At 42.7% G+C, this 16881-nt stretch overlaps 1 pseudogene; it reads left to right on the top strand.

Annotated features, from left to right (window-relative positions):
- Window positions 1-15718: 15718 nt before the first annotated feature.
- On the top strand, window positions 15719-16192 carry LOC144819868 (alpha-ketoglutarate dehydrogenase component 4 pseudogene; annotated as a pseudogene).
- Window positions 16193-16881: the final 689 nt, after the last annotated feature.

Here is a 16881-nt window from a genome sequence, read left to right as displayed (position 1 = left end):
TATCCTTCTTTTCTGTCACTGAAAGTATCTTCTTTTTTTTCTCTTAGTAATTTACTCTATTTCAATTTCTTTTTGTCTCTGACTGTCTATCACCGTTTCTTTCTCTTTTTTTCTGCATGTTTATCTCTAACTTTATTTCTTTGTAAAATTGGATGATTGTCAATCTTTTCCCTTGTTACTTCTAATTTTTAAATACATGTTTTAATATTTTTCAAATTTTTGTTGTTTCTTTCACAGATTGAAAGTATAAAAATAACAAGTGACTAAGTTAACGACAATTATAAGGTAAGTGTTTTGTACTCTTTTCGTTACATTTCTATCACATTTAACTTCTATTACTTCCACTGCTTCATTTCTTTAACCATCAGTTTCCTGCCTTTGCTAATTCCCTCATTCCTTTTTCTATTACTTACTTACTCTACTCCTTCCACTCCTTTTCTCAGTCTCTCTGTTCTCATAGTTTCTCACTCCTGTTCACTCACTCCGTCTCTATTACTCTCACTATCTCTGACTCATCACTCTTTCACTACTTGTTCATTATACTTTCTCCCTGTAGTTCAAACACACTAAGGGGCATATTATCAACACAGGCGATAGAATTATCGCTGCTTTTATCGGCAGAAAACTGCCGCAAAAGCGGCTTTAGCGGCAGTTTTCTGCCGCAAAAGGGGCTTTAGCGGTAGTTTTCTGCCGATAAAAACAGCGATAATTGTATTGCCTGTGTTGATAATATGCCCCTATGTTATTTACATTTCTTTGCTGTTTCAATCATTCCTTTTCTGTCACTTCTTCTTTCCTGCTTTCTGTTTTTTCTCTCTGTTATTCCACATGTTTTAACCTTAGTCACTATCATACATCTTGTTTTATTCCTATTTACTTTTGCTCACTTTTTTCTTAACACTTTCCCTCAGGATTGTTCTTTTAGTCTGGTTCTGTCCCTACCTCTCATTCCACATCCTTTACTGTTTTTCTTCTTAATTTGAACATTCACTCACATTCTCTAAGAAACTCTTGTTTATTATTCTTCTACTCTCCTTTTTTTTCCTTTCACTTCCTTATCTATTTTGTTTTTCACAATTATACCCACTTACATATTTTCTTCGGCAAATAGATCCATTAAACAGAATCTCTGTGTTACTCCCTCTAGCTGTCTTTCTTTTAACATTACTCTCTGTTTCCTTCTCTTATACTTTCTTTTCTTTTTTTAAAAATAAATAAATTTCTGGTTCGCTTCTGGTTCGCGTACCGGCGCGCGAACCGGGAAGCGAATCAAAAGAAATAGAGGTTGCCAGAGTGCTAAACATTCTAGCATTTTTTTATAAAGGGGAGGTAGTTCTGAAAAGAACTTTTTTTTTAATTGTTTTTGTTGTTTTATATTTTTTTATTATTTTTCTGAACATTTTTTTACTTTTTTTGTATTTTTTGAACGGTTTTATATTTTTTTTGGTTTTTTTGGGGGGGGGTAGCAAAAATGATTCATTATAAAGGGCTCAACAGGAGCAAAAAAAAAAGATAATTTATTTTCTGGGGCGTTTTGGACAGTTGTGATTGTCAATTGCAGCATTTATTAAATTTACGCTATTCTCCCTGTAGCAAAGCAATTTTTTGCAATAAATGCATACAAATTTCACTACCCCAAACTTCAGCTGAATATTTGGGACCGTCTCTCTCGCCTCTGGTCCCGTCAGTGCCTCTTGATGTGATGTACTGGCCACAGAACGGGGGTTATCGTGCAGGTCACGTACCTGCGCAGCACTACAGTTGATAGGGTGCCACCTGTCCATATGGCGATACATGGTATATTTGCCATAACTATATTTTTTATCTGTCCCTCTGGACAGATCTTTTTTGCAAATAGGGCAAGTTACATACCGAGCATTCACTTTTTTTTGGCCCCGGGGATATTTGAAAAATTGCCAAATAAATATCTCTTTGACAGGGGACCTCCTAGGCTCTTCTGGCAAAAAGTACCTCTCTTCTTCCTCTTCCTCTTCTTCCTCTTCTTCCTCCTCTTCTTGAACCATAACCTGAGGAGGTGGTCCTCTCTTCCTAAAAGGTGGTGGTGGTGGTGGGGGTGCACCAGCTGAAGCTACAACACTTGCCATTACTAAGTGAGGAAAAAAGGTCTTCCTCTCACAAAGATGAAAGTCAGAGTGAGGAAACAAGGAGGGGTTTTCATCATTTGGGAAAAAAAAATAGTTCTAAACCAATGAAAAGTGTTATTTTTAGGTCACATGACCTAGCCTTACATCATTAGGAAACCAAAAGTGAAATGAACCAATGAAAAGTGTTATTAACAAGTCACATGACCTGTTATGCTTACGTTACGCGCTCCGCGCCGCGCCCCGGATCGCTTCCGGGAAGCTGCGCTTTGCGCCTCGCTTCCCGCACCGGAGCACTTCCGGGTGCGCTAACACAGCGCCTCATATGACGCATTACGCGACAACGCGATACGTCGCGCTTACGCGAAGCGCCCCGGATCGTTTCCGGGGAGCTGCGCTTCGCGCCTCGGTTCGCGCTCCGGAGCACTTCCGGGTGCGCTAACGCGGTGCGTCATAAGACGCATTACGCGACAACGCGATATGTCGCGGTTACCCGACGCGTCACGATGTTGTTTTCTAACGCGGCAGTTGCGCAAACGGAACATTTACCGGTTCGCGAACCGGGTCGCGGCAGCAAATTGAGCTAACGGGAAGCTACCCGGTTCGCGGACCGGAAGCGAAACAAAAAAAATATTTTAAAAAAATATATAAAAAAATTGTATTAAAAACATATAAAATATATTTTTCGATTTAAAGAAGAATACATTTTGAAGCTTTTGATATTTGCTATTAAAAAACCATTGAAATTCACTGAAAAAAACATAGGTTATAGACCATATATAGTTAGGAATTAGCATTTACAAAACCTTGAAAATTCACTGAAAAAAACATAGGTTATAGACCATATATAGTTAGGAATTAGCATTTACAAAACCTTATTTTACTCACACAAAACCATTGAAATTCCATATATAGTTAGTTGCACTAACTATATATCGCGCACCCGCAATCCACTGCTGATGATGTCACATATTACATCATTCATGACATGGTCAGTGACATCACTGATGACATCACTGATGACATCTCAAATGATCGGGCAGATCCATTACGGAGCGGCGTCTACAAGCGGATCCCCGTCCTCACCTACACATAAATAAAGCTGCTGCTCGCGTGCTACTCACATGGTGGACAACCTTGGAGCGTGAATCTATATGCGGCAGTCCAGCCGCAGAGTATGCACCACCCCGTTAACGTGGGGGTCACGGCAGTGAAGTAGCAGCCGTACATGGAATCGAGGACGGGCCCACTTGTGGAGTCCATACAGGACTTGATTGTGTGCTTTCCGTACTACACTTCCCAGAAGTCTCACTGGAGCCTCCCATCGACGGGCGAGTTATATAATTGGAGAAGTGTAGCGGGTGCACACACCGCTTCCGTTAAAGCCCCTGAAGAGAAGCAGATGGAGCTTCGAAACGCATCGGGCAGATCCATTACGGAGCGGCATCTACAAGCGGATCCCCGTCCTCACCTACACATAAATAAAGCTGCTGCTAGCGTGCTACTCACATGGTGGACAACCTTGGAGCGTGAATCTATATGCGGCAGTCCAGCCGCAGAGTATGCACCACCCCGTTAACGTGGGGGTCACGGCAGTGAAGTAGCAGCCGTACATGGAATCAAGGACGGGCCCACTTGTGGAGTCCATACAGGACTTGATTGTGTGCTTTCCGCTTCTACACTTCCCAGAAGTCTCACTGGAGCCTCCCATCGACGGGCGAGTTATATAATTGGAGAAGTGTAGCGGGTGCGCACACCGCTTCCGTTAAAGCCCCTGAAGAGAAGCAGATGGAGCTTCGAAACGCGTCGGGCAGATCCATTACGGAGCGGCGTCTACAAGCGGATCCCCGTCCTCACCTACACATAAATAAAGCTGCTGCTCGCGTGCTACTCACATGGTGGACAACCTTGGAGTGTGAATCTATATGCGGCAGTCCAGCCGCAGAGTATGCACCACCCCGTTAACGTGGGGGTCACGGCAGTGAAGTAGCAGCCGTACATGGAATCGAGGACGGGCCCACTTGTGGAGTCCATACAGGACTTAATTGTGTGCTTTCCGTACTACACTTCCCAGAAGTCTCACTGGAGCCTCCCATCGACGGGCGAGTTATATAATTGGAGAAGTGTAGCGGGTGCGCACACCGCTTCCGTTAAAGCCCCTGAAGAGAAGCAGATGGAGCTTCGAAACGCGTCGGGCAGATCCATTACGGAGCGGCGTCTACAAGCGGATCCCCGTCCTCACCTACACATAAATAAAGCTGCTGCTCGCGTGCTACTCACATGGTGGACAACCTTGGAGCGTGAATCTATATGCGGCAGTCCAGCCGCAGAGTATGCACCACCCCGTTAACGTGGGGGTCACGGCAGTGAAGTAGCAGCCGTACATGGAATCGAGGACGGGCCCACTTGTGGAGTCCATACAGGACTTGATTGTGTGCTTTCCGTACTACACTTCCCAGAAGTCTCACTGGAGCCTCCCATCGACGGGCGAGTTATATAATTGGAGAAGTGTAGCGGGTGCGCACACCGCTTCCGTTAAAGCCCCTGAAGAGAAGCAGATGGAGCTTCGAAACGCGTCGGGCAGATCCATTACGGAGCGGCGTCTACAAGCGGATCCCAGTCCTCACCTACACATAAATAAAGCTGCTGCTCGCGTGCTACTCACATGGTGGACCACCTTGAGCGTGAATATATATATATATATATATATATATATACACACACAAAGTTCAGAAATGATGGCACTCCACTCGGGGGACTTTTCAACAGCGTTTATTGCATTAGCTGTGATAACCTACGCGTTTCGAACGTTTCGTTCTTGATCACGGTAACATTAAAAACAATGAGTCCCTTTTCACTGTTGCATTAAATACACATTTCACAAGCAATGCATTATAGGTCTTGTAGTTAAATTAATATCATTTAACTCAAGTGCAATTCACAACTTTCTAATAAAGTATATTTTGGAATGTGGCTTGTGATGACAGTGTTAAGTCATCGGTGTGGTTATTCCAGCATTCATAGGACTAAGTGCCTCTAATATTCCCTGCATGTTGTACTGATGTTACCATATAGTGTATCATTAAGAAGCTTGATTCCAGCTGTATGTGGCATGGCGGTGAGAATTGCATCCTATGTGCTCAATTATATCTACAGTGTTCTGCAGTGAATGAAATCACTATCATTAAAACAACCACTGTGATTTTGCAAATTGGATGTTAATCCGTGTTTCTGGGGCTGAGTGCCCTTGCCACCACTAATAATTACCACTAATTAGCTGGGATTGTGTTGCTGTATAAGATTTAGGTCAAAATTAATAAAGAAAAAACACAATTCGTTCGAAGAAAAATACACCAACTTATCAAATTTTTGCATCAAACCAGTTATAAATGTACATGAAGTTCCGCATCTGCATTTAGTTCCATCGGTTGTGTGGTTTTAAATTTCATAATTAGTTTTGACTCAAGTCTTCTTAGCTACTGGTAACAGGTAAGTACCACCTATGCAACCCTAACCACCTTAGGAGAATTTCACGCAGGGAACCAGGACCTCACTAGGCCCACCTGTACTAGAAAGAACAACCACCTAAGTATCTCAATACACTTAGGGGTATCAGCAAGAACACATTACACATGATGCATCAAAAACACATTCAGAGGTGTAGGGAATGAAAAACACATGATGCATAAAACATACATTGGGCGGTGTAAGAACAAGGCACATGATGCATCAAAAACACATTCAGAGGTGCAGGGAAGGAAAAACACATGATGCATAAACCAACACATTCAGAGGTGTAAAATCGAGGAAGACACATGATGCATAAAAACATTCAGAGGTGTAAGCTCAAGGTGCGTAATCATATTAAATGCATTACATTCCCTAGCACCACATCACATTGCGCAAAACTCACATTAGCCAAATACCATCACATAGATAATCATATTGCGCCTAAATAAAATCACATACCAGCCCCCATCTAATAAAGGGACTAAAGAGCCCTGTGTCCAGAATGTCAGGACGCGCTGCCAATGCAGCGCCAGTCAGGGGTGCGCCACCGGCGCAAAACCTAAACGTTGCAGGTGCCCACTACTTGCTGGGCACCTGGGAACAATCACAAGACCTAAACGGTGCAGCTGCCCACTAATTGCTGGGCAGCTGGGAATCAAAACTGCGACAGGGTCCTCTCTGACCCTTAGGCACAAACTGCGCCCACTGCTGGTGCGATCCTGAAGAAAGGAAGCAATCCACTTTAGTGGTAGCCCCCGGATGCCGGCGTGCTCAACATGTTCGAGTAAGATGGTGTGGTCAACAGTGTCGAACGCCGCCAACAGATCCAGGAGCACTAAAGCCTGGGAGAGGTTCTGGTCTGCCCCCCCTGCTTTACTCCTCATGGACGGCCAGAGCAATATACTCAGTGAAGTGGCAAGGCCTAAAGCCAATCTGATGAGGGTCAAGGAAGTGGGTGGATTCAATAAAAGTGCTCAGACAATTGACCACATAGGCCTCCAAGACTTTGCCGAAGAAGGGGAGAAGGGAAATTGGGTGGAAATTGGGGAGGATGGCGGGGTCAACTCCAAGTTTTTTTGGAATAGGTGAGACCACCGCAGTTTTGAAGGGGAGGGGAACCACCCCCGAGGCGAGGGAGTTGTTCAAGAGGGAAAGAGGGGGCGAGGGAATATTGCGATAAATTTAGCGTCTGACGTGAGGGGGGCAGATGTCCAGGGGGGAGCCAGATTTGACTTTCCTGAGGAGAGAAAAGAAAGTGTCTTACGTAAGTGTAGGAAACATAAGGTAGTGAACGGGGTTGGAAGTGACCGTGATAGAATGCGGTATAGTAGCAGCCGTGGGGATACTGGTTTTGATAGTTGTAATTTTTTCCATAAAATAGTTATTGAGGGAGTCGCAAAGGAGATGCGAAGGGGGGGGGGGGGATTTAGTGGTGAGACGGTCAGGTTTGACCAGCTCATCCACGATAGAAAAAATTGTTTTTGATTTACAGCTAGAGCTGAGTATTTTTGCAGAGAAGTGTGCGGATTTAGCCGCTACGATGGCCACTTTGTACTCTTGTAGGGCCTTCAGGAACAGGATTTTTTGGGGGGCAATAATGAAGCCTCCACTTGAGCTCTAGTTGGCGCAAAATGAGCTTCCTGTCCCTGAGGTCATTAGTGAACCAAAGTTGAGCGTCGTGAGGTCTCTTAATTTTTAAGGCTTTAAGAGGAGAAAAGTTATCTCTCGACTGGATCATCCAGGAGGAAAGAGCTTCAGTCTGCCTATGAAGTGAACATAGAGGGTCCAAGAGGTCAGGGAAAGCAGGGAGTGTGGAAGTAAGGTTTGGAACTATAATCGCTGGAACTATAATCGCTGGAACTTTATTTAAGGATAGTGTGTGTATATTAACATCCCTTTTTTTCTTTTCTTTCGTGTAAGAACCATTATAATACGCAACGTGCCCAGTTTAATATGGCCGATAGCCTTTCACTTTAAAGTAATGTGTAGTCCATTGTTTATGTTGATGTTTGCAATCCTAAGTATATTTATCATGAATAAGTCATGTTGACGAACATGCAGGTATGGCGGTCACTGGGCAAGATATGCTGAAATGACATTGCGTGCATATTAACACTTGTTTTTTTTATTGTATCAATTCCTGAATTTTCACATCGTGACCAGGCCAATATGGCCACCAGCTTTTTGAATTAAAGTGATATGTAGTCCTTTGTTGATGTTGGCAACTTTAGGCATTTGTACATTTAAATAAGAATGCTACAATGACGTCTTGTATAATTATCAAGGTTCGGACGAGCCGAAACACGTGGATTACGTCCTTTGCGTCGTTTAAATACTTCTAAACTACAACCTGAGCGCTGATTCCTTCCTTGTAAGAGTGAGAGGAGATTAAATACATATATATAAAATTCACTGAAAAAAACACAAGTTTCAGGGACATTATAGTTAGAAATTAGAATTTAAAAAATCTCAGAAATTCACTGAAAAAACCACAGGTTTCATGGACGTCAGTTAGTTGGACATTTCACTCTTACAAAACAAAAGAAATGTGGCCATTATAGTTAGTTGTGCAAACTATAACTTGCGCCGCCCGCAATGCACTGCTGATGATGTCACATATTACATCACTCATTACATGGTCAGTGACGTCACTGATGACATCACTGATGACACCTCTGATGACATCTCAAATGACATCACTGATGACATCATCCACGTGATCATCTGATGCACCTCCTCACACCCTAAAATACAGACTACCATTCTGGAAACCATAGACACACCAATACTAGTGCAGCTACAATATTCTGTGCACTATGCACGCAGACCTCAAACCAGCTACATACTATTGATACACTCTTCAAAATACCCAGTTAGTACCTATGCAGTCTAGGAATCCTTCTGTCTGTCCCATGCACTTCTCCATTCACCCATCCAGCACTATCTATGTATCCTATCACTTCACCAATACCTAAGCACTTATAAATTCAGCACTCACTTTCTTTGCAACACTAAAATTACTCCAGTTATTAGTTGTATACTTAAGGAATGGCGTAGTTACTAACACAAGTGCAGGTACAATATTTTGTAAATTATGCATGCACATCTCTAACCAGCTACAAACTATTGATACACTCTTCTAAATACCCAGTTAGTACCTATGCAGCGAGGAATCCTCCTGTCTGTCCCATGCATTTCTCCAATCACCCATCCAGCACTATCTACTTATCCTATTACTCCACCAATACCTAAGCACTTATAAATTCACTATACACTCTGTTTGTAATACTGTAATTATTCTAGTTACTAGTCATGAACTTATGGAATGGCCCAGCTACTAACACAAGTACAGCTCTAATATTTTGCGCACTATCCAAGCAGACCTCTAACTAGCTACATACTATTGATATACTCCTCTAAATACCCAGTTAGTACTCATGCAGTGTAAGAATCGTCGAGTCTGTCCCATGCACTTCTTTAATAACTTATCTACCACAATCTACTTATCCTATCACTCCACCAATACGTAAGCACATATAACTTAAGTGTTCACTCTGTTTGCAGCACTGTCATCATTCCAGTTACTAGTGGTATTCTTATAAAATGACCTAGGCACCAACACAAGTACACATAAAACATTCTGTGCATAATCCCTACAACTCTCTAAGCAGATACATACTATTGGTCCACTCCATTAAATACTGAAGTAGTACCTATGCAGCATAGGATACCCGTCAGTCTCATGCAATTCTTCAATCACCCATCCAGCACTGTGCTCTTGTTGTATCAGTCTGCCAATACATACACACTTATGGGGCAGATTTACAGCGCAACCACTACATCACTCCTTCATATTTACAAAAAGAGGAAAAGCCACCCTGCATGGTTTTTCTCTCCTTGTAAATACGACCCCTTCATACACAGAACTTTGCGTTGAAGGGGCATTTCATAGGTGTTACTGTGGATGTTCCCATGCAACACCCATAGAACAAGACACATCTCCAGATGTATGAGAAATCGTAAATCTGGAGATGTGTGTGAATGTTGGGCCATCCTAGAGTTGGTGTAGCAAGGCACAACAAGGAAAATTGTTTACATTTCTCCTCATTTTTCCTCTTTCAATGCATGCTGCATTCCACAGCACACATTGAAAGAGGAGAATGCCTTTACTGATTGTTTTGTGCAGGAAGGTGTCCCTTCCTGCACAAAAACAATCTCCGCAAGACACAGACATCCTTGCACCATGGTGCAAGGGTGCCTGTGTCAGCACATGGCTGCAGTTTGTGCAGCAGTGCAGAGGGAAGCACAGAGTTGCAACATAGTCATGTACATATGTCACATCCCTGTGCTTCGGAAGTGCCACAGTGCAGTGCAGCTAAAGAGCTTGCAGAGTCACACTGCAGTGCTTCCATATAAATCTTCACCTATAAATTCACCATACACTACTAATGCATTCTTTCAGTCAATCACGCTGTATACATATATTCAACCAAACTTTCACACATTACCTTGCAATTATAGTTCTTTCTTAAACCAGATAAGGTAGTTCTGACAAGAACTTGCTTTGTCTTTTTTCTTTTGTATTTTTTTTTACAATTTTGTATTTTTTCGATGTTTTTTCAAAAAATGAACAAAAAAAGAACTAATAAAACAGGAAACTTGGAATTACTTATCATTCCAAAATAACAAAAAAAATTAACAATGGCTGCATTGCGCAGCACAAACTGCATCCACCAACTGCTCACCGAAGCATATAAGTTTCTTACACTTCACGCAGTGTTGCTCGAGAAAGGCAAATTTTGGCCCAATGTCCATTGCAGGTGTTCCTGAGGACGCTCCAGACGTACTTGCCACAGCAGGTGAGGGATTCAAAGCAGATCACCTCATTTTCTCCAGAGCAAAATTGTGAAGATGTGTGGTCTGGAGATGCTTGTACATAGAAGCAGTGCTAAAAGAGTTTTTTTTTTCACTGCCTTTTGACATGACTCGGTCACAAATTTTGCACGTCACTTTTCTCGCATTTACTTTTTTTCTGTAAAAGGGAAGAATTTCCTCACAATAGATTCCGGCCTCTGTGGACATGGTGCTTCCTGCAATAATTCTTCTTCAGAAGATACTTCCTCCTGCTGCTGTCCAGATGCCATTTTGTTTGATATTTTTTAAAAACATCAAAAAAAACAAGCAAAAAGGGTTCTTGTAGGAAAAGAGATGTCTCTCTAAAAGATGCTCCAACAAGAATGATTAAAATGGGTGGGGTCCTTCAATAGTTACAGTGGGAAATGTTCTGAACCAATAAAATCATTTTTTTTTAGGTCACACGGGAATCGGCGCACTCTGCGCTCATGAAGCACGCACCCCATGCAACCATGAAAATATATTTAAAAATAATATAAGTTTATTATAAGTACAAATATATTATTTTTATGAATAACTTAGATAATCTCCAGCCCTAATATGTATATTAAAGACACATACATATCATTTTAGAACATACCATTTTTTTGCAGGAGTCGCGCACCCAGCGCACCCCAGCACGCATATGACGTCACGCGGGACCCGCCATCAGGCAAGCGTCACGTACCATAATGCGCATGTGTCGCAAATGCACGGGAGCAGGAGTCGTGGACTGGTCCCATACCAATCGCGCACATCACGTAATATTAAATGCATATGATGTAACTTGAAACACACAGCCATCGCACACCATACGCCGATCCTTCATGACTTTTATAAAATGGCGGCTAGAATCCGCGCACCCACCGTGATGTGTATGCTTTGGGTGCGCGACTCCGAAAAAAAATTGGAAAATAATATAAATAAATTAAAATTAAAAAATAAAACAACAAAATTAAACAATATTTCAGTTTGAATTTTTTGTGTGTGCAATTTTCAGAAAAATATATAATGTTATTTAATGAATACAATATTTATGAATAAACAGTTAAAAAAACTGTAGAAAATCAGTACAAAAAAATAGGTATAACTACTATTACACTTAAAAATTTACATTTAAAAAAACTTTGAAATTCACTGAAAAAACCATAGGTTTCAGAGATGTTATAGTTAGAAATTAGCATTTAAAAAAGCTTTGAAATTCACTGAAGAAACCATAGGTTTCAGAGACGTTATAGTTAGAAATTAGCATTTAAAAAAAACCTTAGAAATTCACAGAAAAAAGCATAGGTTTCCATGTCATGAATGATGTAATATGTGACATCATCAGCAGTGCATTGCGGTTGTGCGAGTTATAGTTAGCAGGACTAACTATAAGAGAGGAATTTCTATGGTTTTGTACAAGTGAAATCTCCAGCTAACTATAACACCCCTGAAACCTATGTTTTTTTCTGTGCATTTACACATCTGCTGCAATTGGCGCATGAACAAGAGAACTGGGTGGAGCGTGTTCTTCCAATGGGAAAGGTGCGGGTGGGAGAGCAACCTGGACACACAGGCATCCGACGAAGGCCGAGTTGGCCCCCTAGGTTGTCCTTGATGGCCAACTACCCCTCCTGGTACCTCCATTAAGTCCTGCACAGTGGGATTCAGAGGCCATAACCCCCTTTTTCCACCACTCGGCAAATGTGCCTCCTGATAGAGTGCTGGTAGAGGGATGAAGTCCACTTTACTCCTGAGGGACCTTGGGGGCCAAGAAGCACTCCTGGTACCTCCTGGAAGTCCTATGCAGTGGAATTCCTGAGCACTGGTTGGAGGCCAGCCCCCTTTCTCCACCACACTGCAAATGTGACTATCAGCTAACCCGTTTACCGCGGCAGCAATTCCGCCACGGTGCGGGTGTTCGATTGCGTGGGCGAGCCATGTTGGCCAACGGACGTGCGCAGCACTACCAAGGCAGTGCTCGCGACGGCCGTTGGCTGATGGGCGCACTGAAGGGGTTAAAGAAGCATTTATAATTTAATAGGTCTCACATTTGCAAGGGTTAGAGCTATTGGTGTTGTAAATGTAAAAATTTTTTACTAATGTTCTTAGGAGAGGAGTGGATGTACTTTGTGTGTAGTGGAATTATGTTGTATGTTGTGCAGTGAAATTATGTGGATAGAAAGTGTGTGGTATTTAGTGTATAGGAATGCAGAGTGGGATTATGTGTTATGGAGAGTAATTATGTAGTATGGTAGTCTGTGTTGTGGAGTGGTAACATCAGGTTTAATATTCCTCGTTTCAATAGAAGCTAAACTATGAACTCAATGAGACAAAAAAATAATTAATCACTGAGGAGCACTTCTGAACCTAGTTAGAGGTATGAGTAGGGCCACTGGAATTGGGCAACTGTTTGGCTGCACCAACTTTCACACAATTATAAATTTTCCGCATTAGCCACATAATCCATCATCTGTTGCCTAATCTGCAGAATTGAACAAAAAAAGCCTTCTTTCTGGCTCAAACGTTATCAATAATGCAGCAACACGTGTTACAGTGTGGTGGAAGGTCCCTTGTAAAACTAGAATGGTCACCTGTTAGTTATTGGTAAATGTGGGTGATAAAGTGGTACTAATGGTGTGCAAGCCACTCTTGCTTCTTTCTGCCCCTCTCTCTTGCCTCTTTCTGCATTTCTGTTGCTTCTTTCTACATCTTTCTACACCTTTCTTTCTTATACTGCACTTCTCTTGCCTCTTTCAGCCCATCTCTTCTACTTTCTGCGCCTCTTTAGCCTCTTTCTGCACCTCTCTTGCCTCTTCCTTAACCTCTTTTCCCTCTTTCTGCACCCCTCCTGCCTCTTTCTGCACCTCTGTTTCTTTTTTCTGCACTCCTCTTGTTTCTGTCTGTACCTCTCTTTCTTCTTTCTGCACCCCTCTTACCTCTTTCTCCACCCCTCTTCTCCCTTTCTGCATGTCTGTTGCTTCTTTCTGCACTTCTTTTGCCGCTTTGCCACCTCTCTTCCATTTTTCAGCATCTCTGTTGATTCTTTCTGTACTTATCTTGCGTCTTTCTGTATCTCTCTTGCTTCTTTCTGTACCCCTTGGGTCTCTTCTTTCTGAACTCCTCTTGCCTCTTTCTGCACCGCTTTTCCTTCTTTCTGTACTTCTTTTGTTACTTTCTGCACCTCTCTTGCTTCTTTCTGCACCGCTCTTGCCTCTTTCTCCATCCCCTTTCCCTCTTTCTGCACCTCTGATGCTTCTTTCTGCACCTCTCTTGTCTCTTTCTCTACCCCTCTTCCCTCTTTCTGTTCCTCTGTAGCTTCTTTCTGCACCTCTGCTGCTTCTTTCTGCACCCCTTGTGCCTCTTTCTGTACCCCTCTTGCTTCTTTTTGCATCCATCTTGCCTCTTGCTGTATAACTCTTGCTTCTTTCTGCACCCCTCTTCCCTCTTTCTGTACCCCTCTTGCCTCTTTTCACACCCCTCTTGCCTCTTTCTACACCCCTCTTGCCTCTTTCTGCACGCCTATTCCTTCTTTCTGCTCTTTTCTTTCTTTCTGCACCTCTCCTGTTTCTTTCTATACCCCTCTCGCCACTTTCTCCACCCCTGTTCGCCCTTTTTACATCTCTGTTGCTTCTGTTGCCTCTCTTTCCACCCCTCATCCCGCTTTCTGCACCTCTGTCCCTTCTTTCTACAACCCTTGTGCCTCTTTATGTATCCCTCTTCCTTCTTTCTGCTCCCATCTTGCCTCTTTCTGCATCTCTGTTCCCTCTTTCTACACTTTTCTTGTTTCTTTCTGCAACTCTATTGCATCTTTCTCTAGCCCTCTTGCCTCTTTCTCCTCCCCACTTCCCCCTTTCTGTATCTCTGTTGCTTCTTTCTTCACTTCTCTTGCTTCTTTCTGCACCTCGCTGACTTCTTTCGGCATCCGTCGAGCCTCTATCTGCACACTCTTCCCTCTTTCTGCACTCATCTCGCCTCTTTCTGTACCTCTGTTGCTTCTTTCTGAACTATTGTTTTGTTTCTTACTGCACCTCTCCTGCTTCTTTCTGCACCTCCCTTGCCTCTTTCTCCAGCTCTCCTCCCCCTTTCTACATCTCTGTTGCTTCTTTCTGCACTTCCCTTGACTCCTTCTGCACCTCTATCACTACTTTCTGCAACCCTTGTGCCTCTTTCTTCACTCCTCCCTCCTTCTGCTCCCCTCTTGTCTCTTTCTGCTCCTCCGCTGCTTCTTTCTGCAGTTCTTTTGTTTCGTTCTTCACCTTTCTTGCTTCTTTTTGCACCCCTTGTGCATCTTACACACCCCTCTTCCCTCTTTCTGCACCCATCTTGCCTCTTTCTGAACCTCTGTCACTACTTTCTGTAACCCTTGTACTTCTTTCTGCACTCCTCATTGAAGTGCTTATCTTCTGGCTGGGAGTTTGCAGGGGACCACCACAATCATGATATAGGCAGCGGGAGAAGGGAGCATGTTTACTGTGGGCTACCCTCATTGACCTCAGGGAGGATGAGGTCACCACATACTACCGATTCAGGAAGGAGTCAATAATAGAGCTGATGCACAGGATAGTACTAAAGCTCCAGCCATCAACTCTGCTGTGATGACTGATTCCAGCTGCTCCTCTAAGGTGGTTAGGTCCTACTGCTCCTCAAGTCCTCATACTTTGGCTGCCCTAAAGTTTGCAGGCAGTTTTTTCCTTGGTCCTACACTTATAATTGTGCCAGCACTTATTGCAATCTGGCACTGTTCTCTTAGGTTGTCCAATACTGTCCATCTTGTCTACTATCGACTGCCAAATGGCATATTTCTTCCTTAATGGCAATTTTGAGATGATAAAAAACTGATGTTCAAGCTTTGTCACCTCTGTAATTCATATCTCATTCTCATCCTCATTAGAATCTGTCTTCCTCTTCCCCTGGGAGACTGTTTGGACATCCAAGCAGGGGTTGTTAGAGTTGTTTCCCTGATTGCTACTGCCTGGTCCATCTTTCTGGTTAGAGGTATGGGAACATGTTTTTCTAAATACATCAATTTTTAAGTGTTCTTTGACAATTGATACACTCCAATGTGATGCAAGGGTGATTTGTGGCATGTAAACAGTGGTGTATGACTCGCAAAGCAGCCTAGCGTCACTGTTCTTGCACCTGTGTCAGTTTTCCTGGTGGCAGCATGCCCATGAAAACATCACGTATGACAACATTGGACCTGGAAGCTTTGGAGACATTGGTTCACCATGGGCAGCAAGATGGCTGCTGCCAGCAGGGTCGTTCAGGTGGTCAAGCCCCATGCTCGGCTAATTAAGTTTCCAGACAGAACAGCCAGCCCAAGACCTGATTCCGTGAAGCTTTAAAAATCAATGGTATACCCATTTACAGCACCATCTTCTGCTGCACAGTCATCTTTGGGAGTCAGACTACAAGGCCTTCAGAGTACACCACCAGTCAGTAAAACCCAAGGTACACCTGACACTTCAGAACTAGTGAGAACATTACCTTCAAAATACAGGCGGAAATTACTAACGCAAGAAGAGATGGAATATATCCAACGTGGAGGGCCAGATTGACATGACCAATGCTTCCAGTTCATCAATATTGAAAGCAGTCGATTAAAACCTTCTTCGATTAACGACTGAAGTGTTCAACAATAAGTTGCTTTAATAAAAGCCGGTGTACAATTCTTGTGAAATGTATTACCTCATACCACTCTGTTTCTGTAATTTATGGTTCTAAGAATGATTTTCAGGAGACAATTTTACAAATTATATATGCACAGTTTGTCTTCAGTTATTAAACATTCATAGCATTTCAAACTGGTGTACCGCAATACAGGTTTTTCTGATGCATCACTGCCTAACAGCAGCAAAGTGTCAGTTCTCATAAATGAGACCCTAGGAACTTTAACACTACTTTTAATATTCATACATACTACCAACATTTTTATTTTACACTAAATAACCTGTTTTCCTGCTACATCTGTTTCAACCAATCCCCACTGTATGCCACTCCACCCTATGCTATTACACTCTACACTACTCCATTTCATGACACTCCAATGTATGCCATTACACTGCACATCCTTGCACTCTATGCTACTTCATTGTAAGCTATTCAAGTGTAAGCAACTCCACTCTAATACACTGAACTCTACTCTATTCCACTTTCCATGATTTCAGGAAAAGTGCTGAGTGCCCAGCTGGGGAGTTATAATTGCTCCGCCGTCCACTCCCAGAGATCGGAGAATGTTGTTAACCTTCTCCAGGAAAAAGTTAGCCAACATATTGCAATGTGACCGCGATGGAGAAGGACCAGATTTATTATTAGCGGGTTTCATACGACTGTTCACCACACTGAATTTTAGATGGATTTGAGGCATTTCATTTTTTTTTTGTGAATTTAT

The sequence above is a fragment of the Lissotriton helveticus genome, chromosome 2_1 (assembly GCF_964261635.1).
Source record: "Lissotriton helveticus chromosome 2_1, aLisHel1.1, whole genome shotgun sequence".
NCBI classification, from domain to species: Eukaryota; Metazoa; Chordata; class Amphibia; order Caudata; family Salamandridae; genus Lissotriton; species Lissotriton helveticus.
This window is presented reverse-complemented; position numbering and strand designations above follow the sequence as displayed.